General features: G+C 34.6%; 1 long non-coding RNA gene across 2 annotated transcripts; it reads right to left on the bottom strand.

Annotated features, from left to right (window-relative positions):
• Positions 1-292: 292 nt before the first annotated feature.
• LOC147477000 (uncharacterized) lies at positions 293-7,056 on the bottom strand. Of its 2 annotated transcripts, XR_015209416.1 has the most exons (5): positions 6,883-7,056; positions 6,619-6,765; positions 6,388-6,457; positions 3,569-5,118; positions 293-1,689 (listed from the first exon to the last, which is right to left on the bottom strand). It is a non-coding gene; the product is annotated as an uncharacterized LOC147477000 (long non-coding RNA). The 2 variants fall into 2 exon arrangements; XR_015209417.1 differs by lacking the exon at positions 293-1,689 and having other exon boundaries at positions 3,492-5,118.
• Between the last annotated feature and the right edge of the window lie 1,857 nt (positions 7,057-8,913).

Genomic DNA, 8,913 nt, shown 5'->3' with positions numbered 1-8,913 from the left:
GAGTTGATTTTCTTAAGTTGTAGGTGGAGTAGATCTCTCTATTCAAGGATATTCAAATAATATTTAGGTGCAAAACATACAATTTTGAGTATAACTTTTTTGTTAGTTAGCAAGTGAGTATTTGTCCAAAGGATGAATGTATTCTATTCATTTTGCTCTTAAGCTCATAGCGTTAATGCTTAATATATATATATATATATATATATATATATATATATATATATATATATATATAAATGTTGTCTCTAGTAGTATAGTATACTCCTCTAGCTAGTGATTACAAAGTTAATAACAAAATCAGATTTTTGAAGAGTTTGGCATTTGGAGGGGTGTTGGTGCACTCAACCTATTTTTGCCACCCTATAATGTCACGCTCCAAATTTCATAATGACTGAATACCAAAGACATGTGGCATATACAGTCATTACAAAACTCGAGACGTGATACGGACTAACCAAGCAAAACCCAAACTATACAAAAACAGAAAAATTCTACAAATTTTTTGGCAAAGTCTCCTCTGTATTTTCAACATTTTCATAAACTTAAATCCTGTTATAACCTGGAAATCATAACAATATATATATATCTCATTACTTAACCGAGCTAATTAACCATCTCGACAAATACCAAAACAGCTAAATAACCCTTACGCCTCAGAGACAATTTAGTTCCTTCCCTCGGAAGGCATTAGTTTCTCTAATGCGATTAAAATCTACCAAAAACATGGTATAATTTACATCAGGACTGTTAGTTCCTCTATACATTGTGAGGCGTCCTTTTATCAAAGTTAACCAACAAATGAAATAAATTTACCTTGTTCAAAAATCTTTATATGGCGATCCACCCCTACAAGAAAATTAGTATGTTTACCATCCTGCAAAACATATTTTTAAACGAATAAAAAATTGCTAGCATTTAAAATATTTAAAATTTAACCACATAAGATTCATTATAACATTCCACAACAATATCAGACCACGATAGTCACATCTACACACTGTTGTGACTGACACATATATCTATCTGTCTCCTCACATAACCAGCACCCACTCTCAATAACAAACACCCATCTCAGTCGGGATATCAACTCAGGCTCACAAAACGCTGAGAGAGTTGGATATATGTCACAAGCGTGCTACATATCATATCTCTCGCCTACTCTTGAGGTCGAAGATTAAAATAACCACTCTTGAGTTAACGGGCTATACCTGTCCACCTTGGTGATCAGTCAAGGAATTTTTCTAACACCTTAAACTTAACAAGAAATTTTCAATAGGCATTCTCATTAATGCCAAGCCCAATAAAAATATATTAAATAAAATTAGGAGTCGTGGTGGACTAGGGACTACAAACAAGCATACAAATTATTATCTTTAGGCATATAAAAGTTTACAAAAGAAAAATATTCAACTTATACCATGGCATTAAGCAAACCACCACTAGGAAATTCTCAAGGAACCAAAATAGTATCACAACTGAAAATAAAATGAAACCAAAGTACACTAAGGCAATTACAAGCCTCTTCAAAGTATACCTTGCAATACACATTTATCAATACACAATCCAAGCTTCATCAAACTTTTTTAGGTATATCATTCAATACCCATTTATAAATAATAATAATACAAGCTTAATCCATTTAAATTCTTATACCCTCTTCAGAACCCCTAAGTTCCCGTGGTAGCACCACTGCACCACCACCAATAAATATTAGATTTCCACAAAATCCGAACATGACCACCATCACATATAAATACAATACCACAAGACCACTGTTTAGTTTAAACAATTCAAAGGAAAACAACAATACTATTTAACCCTTACGTACATCAAGACGAATAGTTCATCTTACTTTTCGAGACTCACGAGATAGTTTCTCGTTTAAGTAGAGGCATATAGTTTCTTGACTCGTATGTAAAACACAAGATCATATACGGATACTACATCCATCGCATGCATATGACGGTCACAAAAACAAAAACATAATATATATTATAGCAGTTGTACCTTCAACTAAGGTTGCCTACATATCCAATCTTTCAAGATTAGAATCAAGCCTTACGTAGCTCTTACTTTATATAAACATTCATATTCCAAACCTCATATATTCCCTAAGGCATATCTAACACTAGCACAGTAAAAATATTTCCAAGTTCAATCAACATTTGTTATGAATTAATTGTCATATTTCAACAAGAGAACTTATCTAGAACTCTCTTCAGAACTCTAGGGTACAAAACAGTCTCCACGACATCCAAGCATAAAATTCCTCAAGCAATAAAGTGAATCCGAAAGCAATATGCATAAATCTTATTATATTTACAAATAATAAAACCAACAGCTTAGATCATCTAAAAATAGTTACAACAAGTTCCAAATACTCCGACAATAATATATATATAAAATTTCAGCCTTAATGATGCACGATGAACCTATAACTCAAACTTGCTCAAAAATGAATTTTATTATACTTTTGGGTCACAAAAAACTATCTTAAGAACCATGTCGTTCAAAATAAAAACCACTATCTAAAAGTAGGTTACAAACAACATACAAAACACCCAGGAATGATTTAAGAAGCTCTTAGTTCATTTCAATAAATATTCCTCAAAATAGGTTCGAGCACCTAGAAAAAGGACATTGTACGTTTTCTAGCCAACTTGTCAAAGCAAAAACTTACCCTACATTTATCCAAATGATACACCACTTGATTATTTAGAAACCAGTATATGTACACTTACTTTTTCGTGTAGAACTCGAAGTCCCAATCTCATTCCTATCTAGGAATAAATATAGCTCAAACTTGCTAAAAAATCCTAATTTCAGCAAACTAAAATTCTGACGCAATATCTTCCAAAGAGCACAACTCTTTCCACAGGTATCCAAAAGCAACAAGGCTTTTTGCGTTGAAAAGCTAACATACAGAACTTACTTTCTTATATTTTACAAAAAATCTCAATCTCGTTCTAAATATACGAAAACTGGACTCGAACTTAGTGCGCAGAAACTGATTTCTGACGCACTATTTTCTGCCATCCAAACTTCTAGACATCATAACTAATTCCATAGGCCTCAAAATGCGATGAGGCCAATTGGGATGGAAATCAGACTCACAAAACTTTTTCATGTTTTCCCGAACACCTAACTCTCATCCCAACTATATAAAAATTGGACTATAATATAGTGCACAGAAACTGTTCCTGAAGCGCAAATTTCTGGCGCACAGACTTATGGAGCTCATATCTTTCTCTACACACACCCAAATGATCTGATTTTTGGATATGTGTTTCTTCTACATGTCTTATATCTACCATAAAAATTTCAAATCGTTTGAATATGGGAAAGTCAGTCAACTAGCTGTTTTATATCAGCATGGCAGATTGAGAAGAAAACAAATAGTTCACTTCCTAAAACCATAGTATACATGAAATACCAAAAATATTCAAAATCAAAGTATAACCTAAGGATTTCAACAATGATTAACCAACACATACAATAAATTTGGTATATTTATCTTAAATCAATCAAAAGGAAGATAGAATAAATAAGATAGTAGAAAATAACTCACTAAAACATGCATTGGCTACCAAACATTGACACCCAAAGAAAATTTTTAGAACTCCACATGATTCCTTCAATTCTTATTTCTTCTTACATAATTTGTCTTCAATTTCTTCCTACAATTGAATCCCTCCTACGTCTAATTATGTAAAAGCGTTTCTTTCTTTCCATTTCTTCTCATTATCTCTCTGAGGGTTTTAACACCATGAAAGAGGAAGCTCTCCCCTCACTTTTTGTCTCATCTCTCAGTTTATTCAAAACAAAAAAAAATTGAAATTTGCAAAACAGCCCCTTCCAAAATAATATTTGTAGAAAAGTCTTTCTCAGGTTAGAATTTTCAAAAACGACCCCTAAAATAAGTTATTAGAAGAAAGTCTAAACAGGGCGGGGTGTTACATATAACAACGCTATACTTGCTCATAATAGCTTCAATCAAACTTTCTTGGCATGATGGGGAAAAAGGTCAATAACATAAAACTGAAAACTAAGAGAATTTTCTTTTGTCTATAATTACTTCTCTCTCTTCTTCTTAGGCAGCAAATTGAAACTAAATTGAATACATTAGGATTAGCGTTGAACACCTAGGGTATATCATGAGTGAATAAGAAAGTATATAAACTGTTGGATCGCTAATACTTCCCCTCACTTTCACCTATTTTTCCCTAGGTCTCTCTCTCTAGATTTGCCGAAAAGTCCCCTTCTCTCTCTCACTGTTCTTTTTATACCCCTGGCCTTCTAACGTAGTCGTCCACATGTTCCCTCATCCCACACTCCCTCTTCTTCCACGTGTAGGGCTTCTACCGTGTACCTGCGAGTCCGCGGACCGATCTTATGCTCGTGAGTTCTCCACATATCTTACCTCGGTCCCATTCTTCTACTAATCCTCTACACCACGGCTTCCACTACCACAGCCTACATCAGGCCAATATTACCCCCGATCCTTTATATCACAGACCCTACCACCACAGATACCCCTTCTCAACTCCGCGGCCCTATATAGGCCCAGGGTCAAGAATTCTCCTCACTTCTTTGCCTCCGCACCCAGCCTCCCTTTTTTGACTATTCATCAGTATGTGTGTGCTGCAAAGAGTACTCATCATGCGCGTCTTTTCATTACCTTTTCGTATTCTGAGCCTCCACATGTCACATCCGTTGAACCACCTGCCGACTCTTCGGTTTCTTCACCCTAAGGATTTTACCCTTTTACCCTTCCCCTACTTAAAGTCCCGCTCATTTCTTCTTCCTTACTCTCTTCGGCTCAAGCTCGCTCATTTAACTATATGAGCCGAGCTCGAGCTCAAATTAAAACTCGTGTAACAAATGAGCTTGATGAAGCTCGACTCGTTTAACTCAAATAGCATATTTGTAATGTAAAATAACTGAGCGGCTCGAGCTCGCTTGTTTAACTATATGAGTCGAGTTCGAGCTCAATTTAAAGCTCGTGTAATTAACAAGCCGAGCTTGAGCATGGTAAAGCTCTGGCCGTTTAGCTCGAATTCCACCCTTATTAAGAGGAACACCTCCTGGAAAAGGTTGTGCAGCCCAATGAATCACACCCTGCATTGATGTCGAATAAATGTCTATGTTAACACCATCATAAGTTTGAATATCAACTTAACTCTTTTATGAAGAAACTAAACTCTGACTTTGAATTCTAGAATGGATCGTACTCTACTCGGATCTCAAGAACAGTCTCCTTATCATCGCCATAAATAACTTAAGTGCATCTACATCTTATAGGGAAAGCAAACATTTATACAGCAAAGAAACATTGAATTCCAAAAGGTATTTCTTAATTAAGTCTATGAGACTGTGACCCCCAATACAAGATAGCTTATATCTATGTGACCACCAGAATTCATATTCAAATCCTATAAATTTATTGGTTTGCTACTGGAAAGTTGTGTTTTATAGTGATTTATAACACTTCTTCAAAGGTAGGACATATATGTGCTTCCAAGGAATTGGATCATCATAATAAACAACACTAGCACATGCATATGTTAACTTCCATGAATGTAGATATGCAATATAAAGTATATACTGTCAACAACTACATACATCCACTGCAAGTGCTAAAAAATATATATCAAATGAAGAAAAAACATCAAATAAAAATGTAAAAGAGTAAGGTGGTACTAGCACACATCTTAAACAAGTTTTGATAACATTAGCACAGTCAGTGATGGATCCAGGGGAGAGGGGGGACCCCAGAATTTGAAACAAATTATCAATATATAATAGAAGCAATTAAACTAGTGTAAAAAATATTTGAATCAATAAGGGACTAAAGGTTTTCCCCTAAATTTTTTTGATTGATAACAAAGCCTTGACAAATCAGGGGAGACGCCCCAAATTTTGAAATATATATATATTTCTATATGGTGGAAGCAGTTAAACTAGTGTAAGAAATGTTTGAATCGATAAGGATTTTCCCCCAACCTTTTTCACTTCACAATAAAGCTTGACCAACCAAAAAAAATTTAAGAATTAAGCTTGCAAAATGTATCAAGTGATTACAAAATATATCATAGTACTTGGTGTAGTAAAATTTCCATGCATAGTGGTAAAAGAAAAGCAATAAACCAGGGGGGTGAGTGGACATTTACATGGAACTAAAAATCCCTTCTAGGTTGGCACCCTATAAATAAAGCCCACTTATTATTTGACATTCAACCCAATTCAGTTGGATAGGAATTCTGCCAGGCAAATTGTTATTTCTCAACAGTACATGTTGAACAAGTTTAAGGAGAACTAAGCATAATAATGTATTATCATAAAAATAATATTCTAAACTTGCAGATGAAAAATAATGCAGATACTTACATTGTATCAATGTTTTGTTGTTGCCCTAGTTTAACGGGTACCTTGCCAGAAAGTTTGTTAAACGACATCACTCCAAGAGTCCAACATGAATAATTTCAGTGCAAATTGATGTGTGGGCTGGTTGAAGTTTACTAACATATAGAACGTACTTTCTTATAATTTAAATGTCATAATAGAATAATATAGAGAAGATCTTGTTCAAATTAAACAAAAGATGACTTTTGGACTTACATAATCTGAATACTTAGGCATAGAGATCTTCTTTGAGTTGAGTTTATACAATTTCTAAGCCCCAACATAACCTGGTGGAACTATTGCAAGAACCAGTGCATTACTTTCTTCTAGTTCAGCAGCTACAATAATTATTTTACTCAGACCCTGCAGAAGATGTACATAATTGTATTTAATAGGTGTTTTTCCACAACTTAATAATGAAACAGATAAAATTTATTAGCAAATCTCATGTTTCTTTAGTAGGAGCTTTGACGGTATTACCTCTTCTACGGGTTTCTCACTCTCTAGAGGAGAAGGTTCTTGATTTTGTGGGTGTGGCTTCTCTCCATGTTGTGGATCATTTTATTGTAATGGGATAAGGCTCACTAAGCCCCTCTCCTCCCCATGTTTCATCTTTAAAATTATAATATGGCAACCCTCATTGGAAAATAAGAGGAAAAAGGTCCTTTCAAGCAGCCCCTACACACTCACTATCGGGAAAAAAAGACATGAAAACAATCCTTTCACAATGCCCCACCTGCAATTGGTAGATTGAAATATGGGTCATATTTAATTAAATCATTAAATGTGTTACCATTATAATCATATGTTAAAAAACGAAAGTCAAAATGGTTGTAATGATAAACCTATATAATTTGCAATGTACGAAACTTAATTGTCCCTTGAATGTCATTAAGTAAATTGTTTACAACGTAACTTAGGTTCAATTCCATAAAAAATGATATTACACATAATGCACATAAAAAATAGACTCACAATACTAACTTTTGTATGTAGGAAATCCAAGCCTAAATTTGACTCCTATGTCAAAATTTGCTCTTACAAAGAACGTCGTAATAGTTCCAATTCAATCATTTCTACAAGCTTCTTTCTAAACTATTGTCTTCCCCAAGTTTGTTACTAGTTGGTACGGTATCAAAACCCAAAAGTTTACACATGAATGAGAAACCTCATTGGTAATGTATTAGAACCTTTAATTGTCCATTACAAAGTCCTTTATGAATCAAGTCATCTAACATCTTACCATAGCCAGCACCAAGTTCATATAAAGTATTGTTGGTTCACACAACTCTATAAATAATATTGAACCACATAGACTATATATCTAGATATAAAAGAATCCACAAATATAATATTGAAGGCGGTCAATAGATCATATATACAAACCACTGGATTGATCCCAAGTGATTTATTTGGAAAAAGTAAAAAAAAAAAAAATAGTTTCGAATACAACCCAACATCGCCAAATAATCCCAAGATTTCTCCCTGATAAATGTAGGAAACTAGACTCGGACAAATTATTAACCTTGTGTGGCCTAACATCTTAGGCTTAGAATCTTTAAGTCTCATCTTGACCTCATTCATTTTTCAATTATGATAATCACAATTACAACACCTTTGCCTCTCCTCTCATATCTTTCCTATTTCATATCTCACCAATGCTCAAAAACACGATGGAGTGGTGGTGGTAATAATTAGGTTTAAAAATTGGATCTAGTGAAGCCTAACAGAATAACCAAACATGCAGTACCTAAAAGGCCTTGCCTGAGACTGATTTAACTTGGTGATTAAAATCAATCTGAACCGTTCTTTATTTTTGCCTAAACGTTATTCAAAACAAGATGAAAAGAAGCAGCATGCTTCTCAATTAAAAAAATAGAGGTCGTGAGAAAGGGATCATGTCAAATGCCATGCACAATTGCACACTATCTAATAGTTCAGTTCAGTGTTAAATTAGTACAATCTTTTACAACGTGATAGGACATTAAAGATAGACCCAGTTACGTATTGCTCTTTGCCACTCTGAGTTCTCTCTGATTGACATCCATTCATCTCTTGGCCGGAAGAAGAATTTTAGAGTCATACTATCCCGATGATTCTTCTTACGCTATTGAGGAATGTCTTGCATATCTAAAGGCTTAATGATATGACCTGGAAGTACTTAGTTGAACACCGTTCGCCCTTTCAGCATCCTACGTGTCACTCGTTCCACGCTTATCCTGAAATGTTCATACTCTGCGCTTTTCAAGAACCATTGAGTTTGTACTTGACCTTGGCGTTTCTCTACATGCTTCATAACCTTCAAAACCAGCGGTTTGAAAGTAACACGAGGACAAGCCACTGACTTTAACTTTTCATTTTTTTCCATTTTTCCTTCTCAAAATTATCCATCCTAGCATTATCTTCCACAACCATCAATTTTCTCCGCGTTCATTTTATTGGCATCCCGCCGTAGGAGGACAAAGAAAAGTATATATGCTTTCGATTAGGTTTTAGATCTATAAGGCTTTG

Source organism: Coptis chinensis, chromosome 9, assembly GCF_015680905.1.
Source record: "Coptis chinensis isolate HL-2020 chromosome 9, ASM1568090v1, whole genome shotgun sequence".
In the NCBI taxonomy this organism is placed as follows: Eukaryota; Viridiplantae; Streptophyta; class Magnoliopsida; order Ranunculales; family Ranunculaceae; genus Coptis; species Coptis chinensis.
The sequence above is the reverse complement of the archived record's forward strand: the minus strand, read 5'-3'. Positions and strand labels throughout refer to the sequence as shown.